Genomic DNA, 21934 nt, shown 5'->3' on the forward strand with positions numbered 1-21934 from the left:
TCACTGCCTGCAATGACACAACAGAGTCTTTAATTAGGAGAAATGAATTTTCTGAAAGTCTGTTTCTGGCAATATTACAGCTCTGAAAGAGAACCAAGTTTCATGTGTATCTGTTTCCATCACTTCCACAAGCTACTTGCCTAAATACAGCTATCAGGTTAGCAGCAGACTCATGGACATTTTGTCAAGCACAACAGCCCATCAGTGTTGAACAAAGCAGGTTTGTTTCTCAAACACCTTGGAATATATTTGTCATTAGTTGCAGCCTTTAGCTTGGCTACATGACCTGCAATCAACTAAAGCTGTATCTCAGTACTCGGACTACCTGTATCACTAATAACTGGAAAAGAAACAACCAAGAAACTGTTACACTGATCCCCCTCTGGAGTCATGAAGGGCATGGACAAATCCGATGGGGAAGTAAGAGTTTGTTGGGTCCTTTGCTAAATCAAGCACCATAACTGACACACAAAGAGAAGCAATTTTATCCTAGCAGAAGAACTGCTGTAGGTTTCTTTCATCTTAGAGCAATGAATGAGACAAGCAGCAAATTGTACCCACAACTCTAATCTGTCAGCCACCATTGATTTCCTGTACTTCTTGGGCAGCACCAGTGTGGCCAGAGTGACACTGCACAGTAGCAACCTAACCTCTTTATATCAAATGGGAAATTTAGCTGGTGGGCTACTCTCAAGTTTGTAGCCAAACAAAACTTGTCACTACCTCTCTGCGCTCATATTGTTCATTTCTGGCTTAGCCAGACATCTGTTTGTACACCCAGAGAAGGCATAGAAAGGGTCATTTGTTAAAAATACCTGAGAAAAAACCTTCTCCTTTTATCAGTGACTCACAGATACCTCAATAACAAAACCTGTGTGCCAGTTATTAGGGATATAGTTTGGAAATAACCACCAATGTTTCACATATACTGCAGAACATTCAGTCCTGCTTCTTCGTAGACAAATCAAGAATGAGCAAACTGACTAAGAAAAGAAATACAAACATTCATTCTCATCAGGAATAGTAAATGTATGTCCATGAATGTGGTAACTTTGCTATGAGAACTCCTTCTGTCCAGAGAGAAGTTATCTTCTCTGACAAATATTCAGGAATAGATTATGTTTTTTTTCTAATATAATAATGATAGAATAGAACCAAGCAGGTTGGAAGAGACCTCCAAGATCACCCAGTCCAACCTAGCACCCAGCCCCATCCAGTCAACTAGACCATGGCACTAAATGCCTCATCCAGGCTCTTCTTGAACACCTCCAGGGATGATGACTCCACCACCTCCCTGGGCAGCCCATTCCCATGCCAGTCACTCTCTCTGGGAAGAACTTGCTCCTAACATCCAGCCTAGACTTCCCCCAGCACAACTTGAGACTGTGTCCCCTTGTTCTGTTGCTGGTTGCCTGGGAGAAGAGACCAACCCCCACCTGGCTACAACCTCCCTTCAGGTAGTTGTAGACAGCAATGAGGTCACCCCTGAGAGCCTCCTCTTCTGATGTTATTAGACAAAATAAAACTGCTAACGCACAGCACTGTCCAGTAACAAAGCTTTCCAATATCAATTTTGTATTGCTGAATTATCAAAATATTTCTGCTGCTATGCCAAAACTAAACTTGAGAAAATGAGGGAGAAAACAAATTGAATTAGAAAAAAAAAAGTTCCAACCAAACACATAGACAGCAATGGACATATTTATAGCCACCTCCTTTACAAGTAAAACATGAACTTCTAAAAGATCCTGCACAGAAATCAGTAAAAAACACACCACAGTCTCACTGATTTTTCATTTTCTGATTATGTCTTCTTCCACTTTTAGGCCAGAGACAGCACAAACTATTTAGAGTATAAGGTTAAACACATGCCAGAACAAGAAGCAGTTCTACTACCAGAGTAACTAATTAAAACAGAGTAGACTGATCTGATCCCACTCCATAACCTTCCACTCAACTACATCTTATAGAAGTGTTATCAACTGACAGGTATTATTGAAGCCTTCACATAATTTTTTCACTCTCTTACAATAGCACATTGAGTCCACAGCTAGTCTGTAGGCACCCACATACATACATAAGCCAGCTAGTGTCTTTAATAACTTACGATTTAACTGAGCTGGACAAGCAAGGGTTAGAAAGAAATTTCTCCAACAGCACATTAAGATTTATGGAGATTTCTTGAATATCTGTACTAGACCAAATACATTTTGGAAGGAAACCTCTATTTATGCCATGTGAACAGAGTATCTGGCAGATAGTCTGCATATTCAAGTGACTTGGTTAATAAAAAAAAATAAATTAAAAAACAAACAAACCACAGAAATTTGGATCAACCTTCTCTTTTTGCTATGATAGTGTCTCTCATCTGTGGACTCTCCACTGCAGTTTCAGCAGATATGCCACAAGTATCGAAGTCCAGCAGTTTTCAGGTGAAGCTACAAGACAGAGGGCAAGCAGGAAACAGATTTTTACTTACAAAACCCTGCTCCCCAAGGTACTCCTGAGAAGACAACAACTGTATTTATGACATTGTAGCACTCCCTGAGCCCACCAGTTGCATTCTATTCCCAGTGGAAATTTAATAATTGATTTTATGAAGTCTAGGATCATCCATGGAGCATGTCATCTCTAGGTAATCTAAGAAGAAGCCCTGTAGACAGGTTTTCAAACAAAGGGCTTGTATGTCCATGCCAGTAAAAGCCTTATCATTCCAATGGCATCCTGGCTTGCATCAGGAACAGTGTGGCAAGTAGGACAGGGGAGGTTATTCTGCCCCTGTACTCAGCACTGGTCAGACCACACCTTGAGTACTGTGTCCAGTTCTGGGCCCCTCAATTCAAGAGAGATGTTGAGGTGCTGGAACATGTCCAGAGAAGGGCAACAAAGCTGGTGAGGGGCCTGGAGCACAAATCCTATGAGGAGAGGTTGAGGGAGCTGGGCCTGTTTAGCCTGGAGAAGAGGAGGCTCAGGGGTGATCTCATTGCTGTCTACAACTACCTGAAGGGGCATTGTAGCCAGGTGGGCGGTGGCCTCTTCTCCCAGGCAACCAGCAATAGAACAAGGGGACACAGAATCAAGTTGTGCCAGGGTAGGTATAGGCTGGATGTTAGGGAAAAGTTCTTCACAGAAAGAGTGATTTCCCATTGGAATGGGCTGCCCAGGAAGGTGGTGGAGGCACCGTCCCTGGGGGCCTTCAAGAAAAGCCTGGATGAGGCACTTAGTGCCATGGTCTGGTTGGATAGGGCTGGGTGATAGGTTGGACTGGATGATCCTGGAGGTCTCTTCCAACCTGGTTGATTCTATGATTCTAATGACTTACTTCATGCATCCCTCTGACAGTAGAGACTTAGACAAAAAGTTTCATTCACTGTCAGGAAAGGCTCAATATTACTTAATTACAGCATAGTGGAGGCTGGAGGGGACCTTTCCTAGTTCAAGCACACCACCACCTTTCAAAGACAGACAGGAACATCTTCACAATGACATCAGTGAGCCTTTTCAGCAATGAGATTTGCAGCAACTCCGTATTAAGAGTTCCACAGCATGATCATCTGTGATACTGTAATCCTCCTCTACCTCAGACTGCTCCAGCTTTTCCCAGTGGTTTTAGAAATCTGGGATTCCTGACATTTGCCTTAACAGTAAAGAATTGGGTGCAGAAGACACCAAGTACCATAGGGCACACGAGCCTTTTGCACGCCCCTTGGTATAATAAATACGATGCGATCCAAGACCTTTCTCTTAAGAAATTTTCTTCACAAGGACAGCTCACTCCAGAAAAAAAAAAAAACAAACCAGTCAAACTATTCAGCAAGGCCTGGAAGAATTTGCACAAGACAATACAAGCCGTATCTTTACTTTTAAATGGAACTCACTGTGGAGTACTTAGCTGTTGCATCACTTTCTGTTGCACCATCTTTGCACATTAAATGCTCTGGTCTTTTCAGCTGCTTTGTCCTCTCTTTTCAGTGGAGCAGTCTGTTGCTCATATCCTTGACCTGCCCTCTCGCTGATCCTACCAGCTTGAAGGGTATTGTCAGTGACTAACGACTACAGCAATGCAGTAAGGCAATCACAACTTCCCATCCACCTTGCCCTCTTATGTGCATGCCTTTTTGTTTTGTGTATGTGAATCCAATCCTTATCATCTGACCTATAGCCTAGGAGAAAACAATCCCTTATTGTGGAATCCTAGTGTTTTTACATAGATATGACAAAAATAAACACACATACACTCAGTAAACATGAGAACCACATTTCCTCTGTTCTAACTCCCCAGTATGCTTACCACGAGCAGTTGTGTTGGCAAGGGGTGTTTTAAACTCACTTGTTGTCACTGAAATTAGGATTTTTCTAATTTATATTTGTCCAAAATAACACCAAAAGCCTGAAAGAACTCTAGAGTTTTTGTTAAAGAGGGCACTGTCAATTGTAAATGGAGCCTCCATTCCCAACACTAAACCTTGGCAAGCAACAGGAAAGAGAGGTGGGCTACTGACACTCCTTAAGTCAGCTGTACAGCTGGGCCAACTGAGCTGTTTCTGGATTTTGTTGGGTTGTAAGAGGGCTAGATCAGTTCAAGTCTGGAATATTCATTTTGGATTGATCAGAAGTATTTTATTAACCACAAGTAGATGTCTGTTTAATCTGCAGTATTGCCCTTTTATTTCACCTTTTACTCTTCTCACCTGAATTAAGTTTTTGAGGGGAAAAAAAAAACTCAAACAAAAACCACCAAAATGAGAAGGTGAAGTTGTATTGAGCACTAATCACAAAACACAGTCACATGAACATGCCACACTGCAGCACAAACACTTTAGGCAGGCCCCTGGTGAAACTGCACTCAAATCTGCTTCTCCTGCATCTCATACCCATTTCCTGATCCACTACATTTAGACAGCTCGGGTTTTTTTTTATTGACTGAAGTTGGAGACATTGCTAACATCTAACCATGGAACCAAGCCTTCAGCTCTGCCAAATACAACTCCCACAGAGATGCACACTCCTTTGTTTTCTGACCTGTCTTTTTGTTCTGCACTAAATATAGCACTTTTAAATAGAATAGCACTCTAGAACAATTTTTACACCATCTTTTGTCTTAACAACATCTCTTGTCCGCTTCCACTTCTCATAACCTACAAATAGAATAGAATCAACCAGGTTGGAAGAGACCTCCAAGATCATCCAGTCCAACCTATCCCCCAACCCAATCCAGTCAACTCGACTACGGCACTAAGTGCCTCATCCAGTCTTGAGTTGAATATGTTCTCCAGGAAATATTTTGTTTTCACAATTTATTTACCTAGATCCTTCCCCATGTCCATGTTCCTCAAGTTATGATTTCCTAAAGCACTTTTCCCGAAAATTACAAATCAATATTATTTTTTCCCAAAATATGAAGTTATAGGGGGGGGGAAGAGAGAGACAGAAAGAGCGAGGGAGAGTACTCGGTCTTTGGTCTCACAGATTTCATTTTTCTCAAATCATCATAACATTCTCTACCTCTTCTTCAGGTGAAGTCTTCTTATACCCTGACACTCCAATCTCCCATAAACATTTTGTCTTGTTCTTTATTTTCCACAAGGAATAAGCTCACAATATGGAATCCTATCCATTTTAGCCCCTTTTCACAGTCTTAACAAGGCTTCCATGGTAATTAATTCTTCTTAACTACAGTGTCAGAGGCAGAGAGGCAGAGATACAGACCACAACAATCACAGAAACAATCAGCACTTTGAGGGGTTCATCTGTGTAAATATACATTTTGCTTTCTTACAAAGCTGATTTTACCACAGTTTTGAAGCTAAGCCTGTGTTTTTGCCCTCAGGAATGATCACTAGACTCACTGGGGATTTTACAGTCCCTTTTCCTTGGAATTTTGAACTAATTCCACTTTTGAAAGTTCAAATCCAAGGAATCCTACAAGAAAAGGTGGCACCAATGAGCTTACTCATTACCTGATCTCCAACAAATCACTCCAAATAATTATTAGCCCCTTAGAAATTTGCTTAATTTAATGTTTCACAAATCAGACTGATGTGCTTAACTGATCTTTTTCTCTTGTAATATTTCCCCTGTCATCATCCCATATTTTTCTTCTACCCTTTCATCTCATCCTACAGCATATTTTCTTTACAAGAAAAGAGTTCTGTTCTATACCCCTGAATTTAAAATGGCTTCTAAGAAAAGGAAAAAGCAAACCTTGAATATAGCACATGTTGACAGCAAAGTGCAGCTAAGCCATGTAGTGCATGCTGCTGGTTCTCTATAAGGCATCAGACATTAAAGCTGGACTTTTGCCTGGATCCTGTCATTTGAGCTAATCTATTTCTGCTGGAAAACATGTTGGCAGTGGCAGCTGAGGGTCTTTACAGCCTAACTGCAACAACAATATCCCCATCAAGGCTCTAAAGAAAAGCCTAGTATGGACCATAAGAAAAAGGGGAGAAGTAATGCTGACAAGAAACCAAATTTCCTTTACCACTTAGTTCTGTATATGAAAAGGTCAGAACTACACTGCAGAATTGTTACAAGTCTTTGATACTAAACAAAACAATAAAATAAACCCCAGCCCCCATAAGCATTTCAGGTCAGTGTTATATGTAGATGAAAAATTACTTGTACTTTTATGAGGAGACGACTTCTGTTGTATCTAAATGGTCTTCGGCAGGACCACCCATTGTGGGGTAGCCTTCTGTGGTTGACAACAAAAAGGGACACATATGAAGTAACTGGACCAAATCCTAATGTAACTTCTTTCCAAACAGATCCTTTGTTCTGGCTCATTTGAGCATCACCATGACAAGACGCCCTCACTTCTCCCCTGTGATGCTAGCCCTTTCCTTATTTACATGAAGCTCAGGCTAGGTAATGTTTGTCCATTGCTCCAGAAACACATAATAAGCCATAACTATTAATAAAATTTCATCTATTAATTAGGGATTATTCTCTGCAGAAGAACAATTTCCTCTTTTCACTCTAAGTTCTGTTATACACCTATCTTGAGTGTAACCAAACAAGTCTATTCATATAAACAGGGCAGAAATTGCTCACAGTGCAGTCTGTAAATAAAATAACCACGAACTTGTCAGTAAGAGTTGTGGAAAAGAGCAAAGTATTATCCCCATCTGCCTTGTATAGCTAAGGAAAGAAAAAATCCTTCAATTCAGGTCTCCCCTCTCTTGGGTTTGCATTCATTATTTTGTTGGCTGGGCTTGTGCTTTAAGTGCAATACATCATCTCCCTTCTGATTTTTTTCATATCAAAGTGGCCTTTGTTGAAATGTGCAGATACCAATTTCCTAATAAATTAGATGTGCATACATAAATGACTTAGAGCAGATGTATTACAGATATTTGTCTCTTCATGTAGCAAATACACAACTATTCAATTTGATGCCTTTTTTCCTTCTGTTACACAATCCAGCAGCAGCAATCATTAGCCATATTCAGAATTGCACATTCCAGTGCAAGCCCATTAGTGATCATTCTTTGAATAGAGGAGTGTGTTTACCAGAGCCTCTGTGGTCCTCACAACATTTTTTCAGGCTTCTCAGAATCATTAATTAAAAAATAACTCCTAGAAAAGACAGCCTTCCCTGCTCTAGATTTTTCAGAGCCTTCTGCAATTACATGTAGCAATGGAGAGTTCTCTGGCAGGTCTGGTGATTAATTCCACTATTTTTAAGTACCTGTGCAGAAGGTATTCTTTCAGAGCTGGACTGCCTGCCCTTGAAGATAAAAAACAAACAAGCAAGCAAACAAAACAACCACCACACTCGTTTAAAAACTGTAGAAAAATTAGTTACCATCACAAAGAAGATGAGTTTACTGCTGATTTCATTCTGTGGCTGACACAAGCTTTCAATTGCATCGGTTTGTTTTTTAAATACAGGGCAGCACATAAATAACAGATGAAGCAAAATGTCCTTTATTAGTACTGCTAAGTGGAGATTCTTTAACTGATAGAAAGTAATTTATTTTAAGTTTGAACTGCTCTCCCTAGTCATAGCCTTCTACGTTGTAAAGAATGAATAAAATCAAGTCTATATATCTTTGTATCTCTCAAAGACCTCTACCTTGAAAAATCCTAGTTTTAGACACAGCCAAGCACTCTTTTTTTCATTCAGGCTACAAGTGATTTGTTTACATATTTGAATTACATTCAAGGCATTAAAAAAAAAAAAACACTAAAATTACAGTATACTTATGAGCATATTGAGATATCTTTATCTGTATAGAGGAGATACCACCTCAAGTTCTCAGCTGTTTAAAATTAACAAAACTTCAGTACTTTGATCCAAGTGTAAAACAGGCAGAGCAGGATCTAAATTTCAAAATCAGTTCTGCTCTTCCTCAGTTAAATTTCACACATGAAGCAGGTTTTCTACTGTGGGCATTTGGAATATAATTCAAGTAATTTACATAATTCATATGCAACAAGGGATACTCTTGTAAAAACACATGCACTGCAGCAATGAAGAGACAGAGAGAGTAGACTTTCAAATCTGAGTCTTTCCCACAGCTCTGGTTTATGTTTCACATGCACTTGGACAATAAGCACCAAAAGAAGAAAAGTATAGATAGCATAATTACAGCCCTGCCCAGAGATTCTCTGCTACTGCTACACAGGTACTGCTTAACAAAGCCAAATGCACAGCACAACAGGCACAGTGATTCTTTAGAGCACCTTTTCCCTTTATGTAAAAATGGCAGTACTGTGTTCAGTTTTGGGCTCCCCATTTCAAGAGGGACAGGGATCTGATGGAGAACATCCAGCAGAGGGCTACGAGGATGATTAGGGGTCTGGAGCACTGCCTTAGGAGGAGAGAGTGTGAAGGACCTGGGACTTTTTAGTCTGGAGAAGAGAAGACTGAGAGGGGATTTGATAAATGTCTATAAATATCTGAGGGCTGGGTGTCAGGAGGGAAGGTACAGGCTCTGCTCACTTGCTCCATGCGATAGGGCTTCCACCTCAACACAAGAGGGAACTTCTTTACTGTAAGGGTCACAGAGCACTGGAACAGGCTCCCCAGAGAGGTTGTGGAGTCTCCTTCTCTAGAGACTTTCAAGGCCTGTCTGGATGCATTCCTCTGTGACCTGAGCTAGACTGTAAGGTCCTGCTTTGACAGAGGAACTGGATTCGCTGATCTCTTTGGGTCCCTTCCAGCCCCTGACATCCTGTTATCCTTGATCCCCTGGACAGTTTCTTATTACAGCTTATTTTCAGCTAATCAAGCACATGTGGGTTAAGGTACAACTGAACACTAAGTGTATGCTCCAGTAACATCGTCTGTTTGTGGGAGCCAAGATCACAGCTATAGAACAAGACTCTCTTGCAATGGCATTGGCTGTCACACAGGAAAGGAAGCTGTATTTATGTTTGTTTTTTTTTTTTCTGCCTGCCAGGAAAACTGCTTTTGATATAAATGCTACCTACCTTGCTGACTAAATTGTCTCCTTAAGAAACCCTCTTCACCTATCAGCTCGCTTCAGCACTACCTAATCCCATTACCCAGACATAGATATAATTATTATTTCCTCCTGTATATTTTCTGACCTACTTCAGTCTGAAATAGCTAACCAAAAGTTTGTTTCTTATACTAATTTTGTTGTTTATGCTGTACATTGCCCAAAACTGCTCAAAGCAAACATTAAATCATGTTTTCCTTTCTCTTTGTAGAACATGAAAATGAGACTAATTTCCACTGGAATCTCTCAGTTACAACCTATTTGGGAATGCTTCATCTCTCTTCACCCAATTTTACAGAAATCTGTATGTCATTTAAAAGTTAATCACAAATATTTGACTATTGAAAACACTGCCTGCACTGACACAGAGCATTTGAAACTGTATCCCAAGGCTGCATTAATTATGCATTGCAACAGCTGCCATAGATCCAGTAGTGCCAGCTCTTTAGGATGGGTCTTGCTATTTGAATCATGAATACAAGAGTGACATCCTGACAGCATCATGCCTCCAGTCCAAGCTGAGCATAGCCATTATAGTTTCAATTCCAGCACTACTGCAAAATGATCTCAAATCTAGGTTTAGTCATGTTAGCATTTCCTCAAGGACAAGAGCTTTGTGTCACATTTCAACCGAAATCTTATTAGAGAACTGTACTGTTTCTACTTCTCTGCTTGGAAATTTTCAGGGATGCTACTCAGAAAGAGAACATCACAGACCACAAAATCCTTGTCCTTGGAGCATGGTACTGTGTCATGTGGCAGTCCAAGTGGAGAGTGGTAACCCTATAGAAGTTTCACAATAAAGCTTCTTGAGTATTAGGCAAAAATGAAAGGACAAGGACAGGAACAGAGACAGCAGAGCAACAGAACTGCCTACGAGAATCTTATGTGGGTGGAAGACATTTCTGATTTTAACCAAAATGTTAAGTTGTAATAACATGAAGAGAACAGGAGATGAATGTTATATACACTGTCTTGCAGGCAAAGCAGGTACTTCTAATGAATTACATACAAAATGCTCAAGGTCAAACACACCTTAGAGACAGTCAGCTGTATTTATCATGTGTGTCTTCCTTACACTTCAATTCTCTTGCAAAATGCTGTGATCTATAGCAACAGCTTTGGTAGAGGTACATACTGACCAGAAGGTTTCAAAATACAGAGCTCAAAACATAAATTTTAAGAGTTCCCAAACACTTTAGAGTACACATTAGTGTCTTACCTCATGTTCACAGAAAAGGAGACCTTCAGGAGGACAAAGACAAACATCTCAGGAACAACACCTGTAAAGAATACAAAAGAACTGTTAAGTTTGTCAGCTAATTTCTGTAATCCACATGACACTCTGTCCTTAGTTACACTCTACCCTTTTTCAGCACTGTCCCTTTCATCCTCTTACCAGTGCAAGATGTGCACCCTCATCTCTGATGGCATCATACTCACAGTATTACTTCCAGGAAGTTAGGATTTTTCATTTAACATTTCCAGAGCACAGATTCTAGAATAGCTATTCCTGAACAAGATCCAACTGTTTTGTTTTCAGGAAATGTAAGCTCTTAAAACAAAAGGTTGCTGACTCTTTACTGCAACAAGGCATCAAATTAGAAGAAATTGCATGAAAACAACTACTCTACAATAACTTGTATTTACTTCAAACGTGTGTACATAAAGTTCCTTTCTACTTCTCTTTCTGTGAAGTAATTCAGTCTGTCATCTCACCAGTACCTATCTCACAGAGCCAACCTGTCATCAGCCTCTCAGTTCTCTATCCTCATGTATTTCTCAATGCAAGACATATGTGCTTAGGCAAGTGGAGAGTAGTGACCTCCTTCTTAGTCACATAATCAGGTTGCAGTATTTATTTTAATGAGCAAGAGTATCTAAGAGCCAGAAGCTGAAGAGCATTTTCTTTGAAAAGAGAAAGTACTTGGGCCTTAACACAAAAAATACTGAAGGATGGTATATAACCTCAATTATATTGACTTCAATGGGGTTTTATTTAACTGTTTTGCTGGATTAGGGTGTTCATGGAGTAAATTAACATGTAGTGTTGAATTGATCTGTGTGTTACTTACTGAGACAGACATTCCAGCATTTAAATATCTGAGTTAGGACTTGCCAGTATGATAAATTTTTGCTGAACTGTTTCAGACAAACAATTATTCTGCAATAGATTAGCTGATAGTAGATGAGCAGAAAAGAGCTGATAAACGTCTAAAGCATGCACTTAGAATCCGCGATGCATAGTCCTCTCAACACAGACCTTTCCCTCAGATGCTTTTAAAGAGTGAATTACAGTGACTGTGAAAAACTTTGTTTCCCCTGGAGAGCATACTACACATCCACCCAGCAGACTGGAAACAGGCTCTCTCACTGTTTTTACTTTTACAAGTTCCCAGTAAGCTAACAACTACCATTTTTCAAAGCACTGCAAGTATAACTTTAGTAACCAAAGTATGCATGTACCAAAAAAGCATTTTTTCAAATACTGAGAATTTTTTGCTTCTCACAAGAGTACATTTTGTAAAAGAAAGCAAGCTAATTAAACCTGTGAATCAATACCCACAGATTAAATGATACAGAGAAGAATGAAACAGCCTTTTTCCCCATTTATTTATTAAGTCTCTGGATATGGACAGCAGATCCTATTTTACAAAGGAACACAAGAAGGAGGTACATCCCTAAAAACTTCATTTGAGTCACTACAGACCTGGAAGTGTGGTACAGTGTCAGTGCACTGCTGTTACCTGCCTCCTGTTTCAGTTGATCTGAAAAAAACTGCAACTGAAACCCCTCAGGATGCAGCACAGCTGCATTTATTTGTGTGTACTCTTCATACTCCGAGAGAATTCCATACATATTAATTGGTTGCTTCTCAGTGCTTTGATATCCCTCTCAGGCTTATTCTCAGAAATTAGCTCTATTCTCACTAATTCAAGGTCTGAATGAAATTCCAGATAAGTTTCTGAAATACTTTCCCTTTCTCTTCAGAATTCAGCTAGTTTTAAAAAAATCCATGCAAAGGTGGGCGAGAGATTTGGTTGACTACTACAAGTCTTCCCTTCTAAAAGACCATTACAAGGTTATGCTAATGAAAGATGTTGAAGGGATTGAACGTGCTCAGAGAAGGGCAACAAGGCTGGACAGGGGGCTGGAGCACAGCCTTATGAGGAGCAGCTGAGGGAGGTGGGGTTGTTCAGCCTTGAGAAGAGGAGGCTCAGGGGGGACCTCATTGCTGTCTACAACTACCTGGAAAGAGGTTGTAGCAAGGCAGACATTGCTCTCTTCTCCCAAGCACCCAGTGACAGAAGAAGAGGACACAGTCTCAAACTGTGCCAGGGCAGGTTTAGGCTGGACATGAGGAAGAAATCCTTCATGGAAAGAGCAACTGGCATTGGAATGAGCTGCCCGGGGAGGTGGTGGAGATTGAATTAGGCAGTTAATGCCATGGTTTAATTTGAAGAGTTAGGTAATAGGTTGGACTGAATGATCCTAGAGGTCTTTTCCAACTTGTTTAATTCTGTGATTTATTTGGTTTGTATTTTTAGCTTGGTATTAAAGACACCATACTGAATGAATAAAGCACAAATAGACCAATACTTGGGGTGAGCAGCACTGCTGAAAGTAAGGAATGACCAGCTCCTTCGATGAGAATTGTCACCTCCTGTCCATTCCTGTGGTTACCAAGGAAGGGTGTTCTTTCCCTTACCCAGGCAAAGTCCTTAAAATTGCTTAAGCTTTTTACAGCACTAACATCTTCCTTAGGAGCATCACCTATTGGCTTCTACTAATAGATGGACACTGAAGCAATGGCTACTGGTCTCGTCTAACAGTTGTTATTTAAAAACCACTCGGAGCCATTGCTAATGTAATACCAAATTCACGAAGCTACAATTCCAGGGGTAGTTACAAGTAAAGAAACAGTGTTCTAGCACCAACATCAGCTAAGCTTACTCAGTTATTCACTTCAGCTTACAGTATGTATTTCATTATATATATAGATGCATATTAAACCAGATTCAAAAAAATGAAAATCTCTGTACTTTCTAAAAATCTGAGCTTGTTTTTACTTGTTATGAGACTAAATATTTATTTGGTATTAACAAGGAATTAACTGGTTGCTTACTGCAACCTTCTTCAGTTTTTCAGAGACTAATGTAAGAGACCTTTAAAAGAAAAGAACACATCTCCAGATTCTGATGATTGGCCTAAGCTCTGTGGAGTGCTTTCATATAGCACTCAATCTATGATGCAAGTAATACTCCACTGATTGATCCAAACAGCTTCACTCAGCCTCTGCAAAAGTAGCACATAGACAAAACTATACTCAATGCGGAACTATCACCTCAAACCTGTCTTGTAGAAATTTACAGTTAATATACTACTAGTATTCTCTGATTATAACATACATTAACATATACAGTCTGGCTTTACATTAGTTAGGTCATGTGCAGCCAACAGTAGTGAAAATAGCACAAATCTGAAAACAAAGCACAGAAAGTTTGTGAAAAAAGGAGCAAAATCAGTAAATTTATATTTGGAAGACATAGCAAAATGAGCCTTTGTGCACCCTGGAAATAAAGACCATTACTAACTCATTTCAGTCAATTTCAATATGAAAACAGAATAAAACTATTTCCACTTAAGAGCTTTCTAAACCATCAGTGCCACACACACATGCATCCTTCTACACACACATGCATCCTTCTATAATGTATCCTGCAGAGATTAACCTGCACCATGATCAGAACGGTCTTGATCTCAGTTAAATGCATTCTTAAAGTACTTAAAACATACTACTTCATCACTGATATTTTTACAAGATTGTCAAAGAGAAATAGCATTTTTCGTCCTGCTTTATTTCACTTCAAGATATAGTAATTAACAAGAGTCTTCAGATGCTGGTAAAACTGCCCCTTTTGAAGTTTCTACATAGCTGCCACCTTGGAGATAAAGGCAAATTATTCCATCTTGACATTATAATTGTGAATACAAGATAAAAGACTGGATTAGGGACTTCACAATTTTACTAGGAAAAAGAAAGCCAAAAAAAGAGATCACCATGAGGTAATCTTACTGCCAGTTTTGAGGGTTTAAAGAGTTCCTTAAGGATGAAGAGAGGGAGACTATCATGTCTTGAAAGGGTATGAAATGAATTATATATCCTTTTGAGCACTCCAGTAAGAATCTACAATCTTTACACCTCCCCCTGTACTTATGCTTGGAAGTTCATAATATTTGCGTGTCAAGAATCTTTCACACAGTAAAATCTGACTGTAAACTCTTGCTGCTTCTGTTTTGAGGAGTGTAAAACCAGTAAGAAATTAAAGCAATGATCAGTAAGAAATTAAAGCAATCACTAATACTGATTTTCCAAGAGAAGAATGTTACAAACATGGGGAGTAACATTTCAAAGCATAGTAACCAACTATAACAAGTTTTACCTAACTAATAAATAGCATCATACGTGGAAAAATAGGAAAAAATAATTCTATAGAACTCAACAGATTTAGTCACATTTTCTTGAACATGATCATGGTGCTATGTTAATTGATATTTATCCTCACTTGCTGTACTGCACATTTGTTATGAGTTTAAGACTGGATGTCTTGAACCAGAGAGTACAGTCCCCCAGATGGCCTTGATAGCCCTGGCAGTGGACACTGGAAAGGTGTAATTGTGTTATTTCATGCCTATCATTCCTGCATCTCCTCTGTACAAACGGACAATTCTGTCTCTCCTGCCACCTTTTCCCCTCTCTCCCCACAGTGTGCTGAGCTGGTATTTATGGGAGAGTTGAGGCTTTTGGCCTTGAACAGCCTGACTCATTTTTCTCCTGCATCATTTGGGACTGGGTAGGGAGGACTGGAAGTGGGAGGGAGCATTGAGGCCTGCTTGGCAGGGGATGTTTTTGGATGATGTTGGCCTAGTGAGACTATGGTAAAGCCTGGGATGGAGGCTCAATAAGATTTTGTGTATTTGTTATGGTTTTGTACTGCTGTATGTAGTTGTGAATAGTACTTCCATTTAAACTTCCAATTCTTTCCAATCCTTTCACTCCTATGGGAGAGGTTAAAGAGTTTCCATCCATTCTAAAACCATGACATGATTTCTGTAGTCTTGCCTGTTATTGGGTGCTAAGGCTTTCTTTAGTATAGCAGAACAAAACCTGACCCAATTGAGAAACAAAACACAAACACCATAAAAGTAGTATTTCTTTTATTATTCAGTACCTCTAAGTCAAGCCACATTGTATTTATAGGGCACATATTTTCGCATTGCTATTTTAGAATAAAGGTCTATAGTGCCTTACTCAGGATAGGAGGCAGAACTGCTCTCTGGCATTAGTCTCTATGTCACTGCTGAAGACAGCAGTTTCTGCTCCATCTTTGTCATTACATAATTTCATTGTATCATTCCTTAGCCATCTGACCACCACATCATATTGCTTCTTAATGAAGTTGCAGCTGAAAACACACGCAAGATGCTGGAAGACTTTTATAGAGGAGGCTCTATGTTCACAACAAACCTCGTTATTGTGGTTGTCCTCTAATCTGTCACTCCTTCAGTAAAGACGGTTTTGCTTTATGACCCTCTCTGCAATGAGATATATTAACCTCTAGTCTAGTGTATAACATGATAAGATGATGATAAAATGGTAGTAAGACAATCACAGACAGCAGACACAGAGAAAGGGACTAAACCAAGCAGCTATGAGATTATACCAAACCTGTGCAATAAAGCTGTAACTATGTAATTCTGATCATCCCTCTTTAAAGTCAGACAGAATCTGACCTTCCCAGCTAACAGCACTGTTCCTCTAAAAATTATTAAGCTTTTTAAGTAAATTTAAGTTGCAAATACAGAAATCACCTCATTTAAATTGTGATTTGGATAGCTGGAGATCGAACAGTTTTGCAAGTCTACCACAGCTCATAGATTGAAAAACGTTCGAACTTTCACAAGCTTCCTGAACTCTTTTCTAATTTCAGAGAACCGTATTTAGCCTCTAGCACCTGTCTTCTCTTGGTAGAAAAGTAGCACTGAAGGACTAACATCATGTGCAGTACTTGGATACTGTAACAGAATTTTAAAACATAGTAACAAAACAGAACAAAAAGCAAAACTACCCAAACCACAAAACATGACACAACACAACCCCCTATTTGTCCTCATCACCTGCCACTCATTGCCATCCATCAGCAATTCTACATGTTCAATGTAGAGAACTGTAAGATTCAGATGTTTTAAATCCTTGACATGTACATGAGTATATAGCAGCTTAGGGAGCACTGCAGCTGACAGCACAACTCAGCTGATTCCACAATACAAATGTGTGGATCAGATACTTGAATGTACTTTCTCATTCTGTTAAAGTGAATTTTAACTGTTGAAATGATCCCACAGTTCTGCTTCATGCACGTTGTAGTTCTTCAACATCAGTGGGCACCACTATTCAGCTACAAGAAAAGAGCTATAATATTGACTAATTTAGGTCACACAGGACTAAAGACTTCTTCAGGCTGCTAGGGTAGGACTTAGACATAGGGGATCACAATCCACACTGCATACGAAACACTCACATCTGCTGTAGGATTATTTTTGTACTGTCAGCTTCAAGGAGCCAAGAATCTGAACCAGGGTTGATGCTCAGCTACTTCCTTTCCCACCCAGGTCAGACCAAGACACATTTGCCAGGGTTAAAAGGTAATTCTGTAGCTCTGATGCATCTGGTTTGTCTGTTTTATCATCCACTGCCTTTGCTTGTTTACATTGCTTTGAATTTTCTGCATTTCATTAGTGCTAATGCCCTTTCTAAAACCCTGAAACACACTCATGGCACAAAGATTAGCAACATTGTAACTTAGGAATTAAGTACCCTTAAAAGAAAAGGGGAGAAAGGAATACCGGGGGGGGGGGGGGGGGGGGGGAAAAACAAACCATAGTTATGAAGTGGGTGCTCTGATTGTCTAATACTCTTTGATTTGAAATGTTAATGACTATTACTGGCAGGCAGCGCTGTATCAGTTACCATATGATACCATCCAATCAAAATGAATGAGGTAGCTTAACACTGTTTTTACATGTTTTAAATATCTTCTTAAGAAGCAGGTGCCAAATTATAAATATCAGTCAGGAAATTATGTGTTTTCCCTGAAGATTTATTAATATCAACGCAAACACTTACTAGGGCCTAATATGAGCTCTAGGGCTTGGGTTTGTTTTTGTTTTGTTTTTTAAGTTATTGTAGAGATGAAAAGCTAAGTACTCCCAAATATGGAAGTACTTAGCATTTTAAAGTGCTATACAGAGTGTGAAGAACCTCTCATCTCTAAGTGCATCGTTCTTATCCACTAAGTTGACTCAAGCTGCTGCTACATTGGCAGTGAGTCTACAAAGATCAGGGTAAGCACTACTACTTCAGCTAAGGATTCATGCTTGGGTTGCTGTGATAGTGCAAAACACACCCCACCCACCCACCCCACCCCACCCCCCTTTTTTTTTTTTCTTTTCTGTTTGGGAGCTTGGGACTTTGTTTTGGGGTTGGGGTTGTTTCAGTTGATCGATGTTTTATGTACTTATTATGTGGGAAACAGGCTCAGGACAAACTCATGAGGTTCAGTAAGGTAATCCTGCCAGGTGACCTAACAACAGCTTTTCAATATCTGAAGAGGACCTGCATGAAGGCTGGGGAGGGACTGTTCAGAAGGACATGTAGCAACACAACAAGTGACAATGTTTTGAACCCAGAACAGGGTAGATTTCAATTTGACACTAGGAGGAAGTTCTTTGGAATTAAGGTAGTGAAATACTGCAGGAGGCTGCCCAGAGATGTGATGGAGACCCCATCTCTAGAGACATTCAAGGTCAGACTTGAGAGGACCCTGAGCAACATCTAGTTAAAGACATCCCTGCCCACTTCAGGGAAGTTGAACTGGATGACCGTCACGGGTCACTTCCAACCTATGATTCTACAACTCTCCATGGATAAATCTTTGAGTGCTGAACAGATTATTTGAGAATAAATTCTTTTGGGGAAAGTTTGCCCCTAAAGGTAACATTTCCAATGATTTCAATGAAGTTAACAGCTCATTCTTAACTTCAGTCATCTTTAATTTTTTTTTTTTTTTCCTTCTAAACAGGATTAAAGACGCCGGAGCCAGAGAAGAGTGAAAAGGACTCAGCAACATAACAATAGGATAGACAACTGAAGTTCCGTGCTGTATTCTATTTCTAAACCAAGCTGACAACCACATTTAACAGCCAATGAAACCAATTCAGTCCTTACTCTGATGCTCGTGGGAGTTTCTTGCCTGAGGAAAAGGCTCATAAAACCACACCGTTTGTAGCAAATCTGAACCTCCTGACAGATGAAGGTTCTCTGTGACATGTATGAGGTAATCCATCAGGAGAGGGTATTTACAGAAGGTAAGGCCACAGACCACACTCCAAGCAGAGAAATTACCTGTCAGTCACATAGACAGCCGAAGCAGTGGCTGTACAGCTGGATGTGAGGGGCTAGGGTTTCATCTGGCAGGCACGCACTCAGACATGAACAAATGTACCAAAACATTCTAGCTTGCTTCAAACTAGCACACCACCTATTTTCTCCTCACCACTGGCAAGCCCTGCTACCCTACGGCTTTTGCTCCACTGCCACAATTTACCTCCCAGAACAGCTGATTTCAGAAGTTTAAACAGTCTCCACAGTTCCCCATGAAAACTGAAATAATTGGCCAAGCCAGCTCTCTTTAGCCAGAAGGGGTTTTTTAATATGTTTAAGAAAGAGGAGAGGAGAATTTTCCAATACTGTCAAAATATTTTGACATTTTCCAGATCAAAATAGGTCAAATTTTCAGTTAGCAGCAATCTTCTATTTTCAGCTGCAGAATTTGCCTTCCAATGCTTCTTGAAACAGTACTGCCCTCCACTACCCAGCTCTATCTTTCTGCAGCTTATGGGATGACATTGGACTCATCCTGTTTGTTGTGGCCTCCAGCAGCCTCTATGCCAACCAAGAAACAGCAGCAAGCTGTCATTTCCCACAACATTCACACATGCCCACAAAAATACAGAAGCTTATCTAGAAAGAGATGACTCTGACTACAAGTTATATAGCGGGGCTTCTGTCTGGGGAATCACCACCACTGGAAAAGCAGGATGGTGCTTCTCTGTTCTCCCACAACAGTGTACCTTTTAATGAGCTACCCCTTCACAGCACCAAGCAGCCATCAGCAATGTCCCATAATGGCCTTTCAAGACCTCCTGGGAATTACCTGGTAAAATTGTGCCACCAGACAAAATGGAATTCCAGATTTTTTAATTACTATTGGCAAGATTATGATAAGGTAATAGGAATGTTTGTCCTATTTCTAATACAGCTTGGTGGACTTCTCCATAGTGCTAAAAAGCATCCTTGCTGAGGATTACTTACTTCTGAGGCTTATAAAATTACATCCAAGAAATATTTTTGTGGGGAGTAGGGCAGCCCAGGGAAGTGGGAAAAAAACCTGTCTCCAGCAAACCCATGTTGTGATTAAAACACTTCCCAAGGAGGGAACTCCTCATCTTTCAACTATTACACAAATTCGGTATTTTGCTGTGCTGCTATTGTACTAAACATAGCTCTCAACAACAAAATACACATAAATCACTCCCAGAATGTCTTTTGCAGGAAGACGCTGCAAGTTGCTATTGTTTTATTGCAAAACTCAAGGAAATAGAAAATCCTCCTCAGTTTAACATTTAAGTAAAGTACTATTTCTGTCTCATTCGTCTCAGGTGCAGGCCTTCAAACATGGGGCTTTTTGAGGCTCAGGAGAGAAATATATGGTCATTTGTTGTTAATATTAGTAGTGTATCCACAAAATGCTAATCCCTCAGATTTCAAGTACTATCTTGATTCTCCATGAATTCAGTCGCTAATTTTGGTTGGTTTATTTGTTTGTTTTTCATTGATTGGGGTTTTGGATTGGTCTTTGTTTAAATTAGAACAATTTAATTTTGATACAGAAATACTGATATACTGGAAAGTAAGTCAGTTTTCCTGTGACTGCTATACCACTGCAGTACCACTGTGATGCCTGAAGAGTGTAAAATATCTAGTATAGGCAGCTTCTATGTAACAAAACTACTCCCAGGAAGACCTCCACCAATTTATTACATATAACTCACTTATTATCATCAGCAAATAACTACACAAAAGCATACATTAGGGATATGTTTCAAGTTGAAATCCAAACCAGCCAGATAAATCTGGAAGGCCATATGCAAAAGACGTTTAAGGACTGACCCAATAATGCAATCCAGCAGATTAAAGTAAAATGTCAATAGAAAGAGGAATTTGATAAAAGGTTAACATTAATCTTGAAGTCAGCCCAACAGTGTGTGACTTGTCCTACAGAGCCACTCAGTAGGCAGAAGAAGCAGGAAGGCTTCCTCTCTCATCTCCCCCCAGCAGAGAAACTAATCAAAACTGCTATCATCACACTTCATGGGGTCACTTGCTTGAGAGCCTGTACCAAGAAGCATAACAGAGATACACACTGAAAAAACTCTAGCAGCTCTTAGAATTACTGCTAGGATTTATTAGCATACCATGCTCTGGAAACAGACATCAAGTGTACCACTACCTACGGGAAGCAGGGGCTACATTAAGGAAGGCAAGCAAATGGTTCCACTCCACAGAACAAAAATAACAAACTAAAGAAACCAACCCACACTTTCCAAATGAATAACACAATATGTGCCCAGCCTGAGGTACCCCAAACAACACAGGAAGACACAATTCCATTTTGCTGCACTCTTTTGAGACATGATATTGGTCCTATATTTAGTCTCAATCAAAATTGCTGTCCAAAGACTGCTAGAGACCAGAGCTTGGCTAAGCACAGAGGAGCCATACTCCTCTTGCTTCTGTGGACACAGCTACAGACCAAAAGGCTGCTCTGAATCACCCCTCCAAAACCACATTTTCCAAGTACTGAGGGCGAGCCTCCTGTCCTGGGGATACCTGCAGCTCCAGTCTAACCTACTCTAGAAATGCTAATGTTGCTAAACCTGAGTGGTCTCAAATGAAATCTTTCCACTCACAAGCATATTGTGTGCTTAAATGCCATGAAAAAATACAAGTTGTTCTCCCTAACCCCAGCATGTTCTTTAATGAGTAGGAGCCACCAATTAGTAACGGCTGTTAATGACATGCAAACCTAGCCTCTTCAGTTAATGCATGAGAATTTCAGACTGAACTTGTATTCAAGGGAAGCTCTTAAAGAAAAAAAAAAACAGCTAAGTAAAACAACATTCAGAGGTTATTTCTTCTGACCCCAGAGCTATCAGTCTCTATCAAACACGGAGTGTATTTGTACTAAAAACTTACCATTTTTGTTCAGCTTATGCAAACTGGTAGCCTGCCGCTGCTTTCACAAAATGAACCCATCCTTTCTTAACAAATGGCCAAA

The 21934-nt window shown here is 39.9% G+C and overlaps 1 protein-coding gene and 1 long non-coding RNA gene across 6 annotated transcripts in view; both read right to left on the minus strand.

Annotated features, from left to right (window-relative positions):
* RPS24 (ribosomal protein S24) overlaps positions 1-21934 on the minus strand; it is a 509972-nt gene that overhangs the window by 382119 nt on the left and 105919 nt on the right. The window lies entirely within an intron of this gene.
* LOC135176378 (uncharacterized) overlaps positions 1-21934 on the minus strand; it is a 32733-nt gene that overhangs the window by 6643 nt on the left and 4156 nt on the right. For 2 of the 3 annotated variants that reach the window (XR_010302622.1, XR_010302620.1), the window contains exon 2: positions 10696-10756. This is a non-coding gene — a long non-coding RNA (uncharacterized LOC135176378). Of the gene's footprint in view, positions 1-2250; positions 2439-10695; positions 10757-21934 lie in introns of those variants that run through there. The other variant, XR_010302621.1, reaches the window with a different exon arrangement.

The sequence above is a fragment of the Pogoniulus pusillus genome, chromosome 6 (assembly GCF_015220805.1).
Source record: "Pogoniulus pusillus isolate bPogPus1 chromosome 6, bPogPus1.pri, whole genome shotgun sequence".
Classification (NCBI taxonomy): Eukaryota; Metazoa; Chordata; class Aves; order Piciformes; family Lybiidae; genus Pogoniulus; species Pogoniulus pusillus.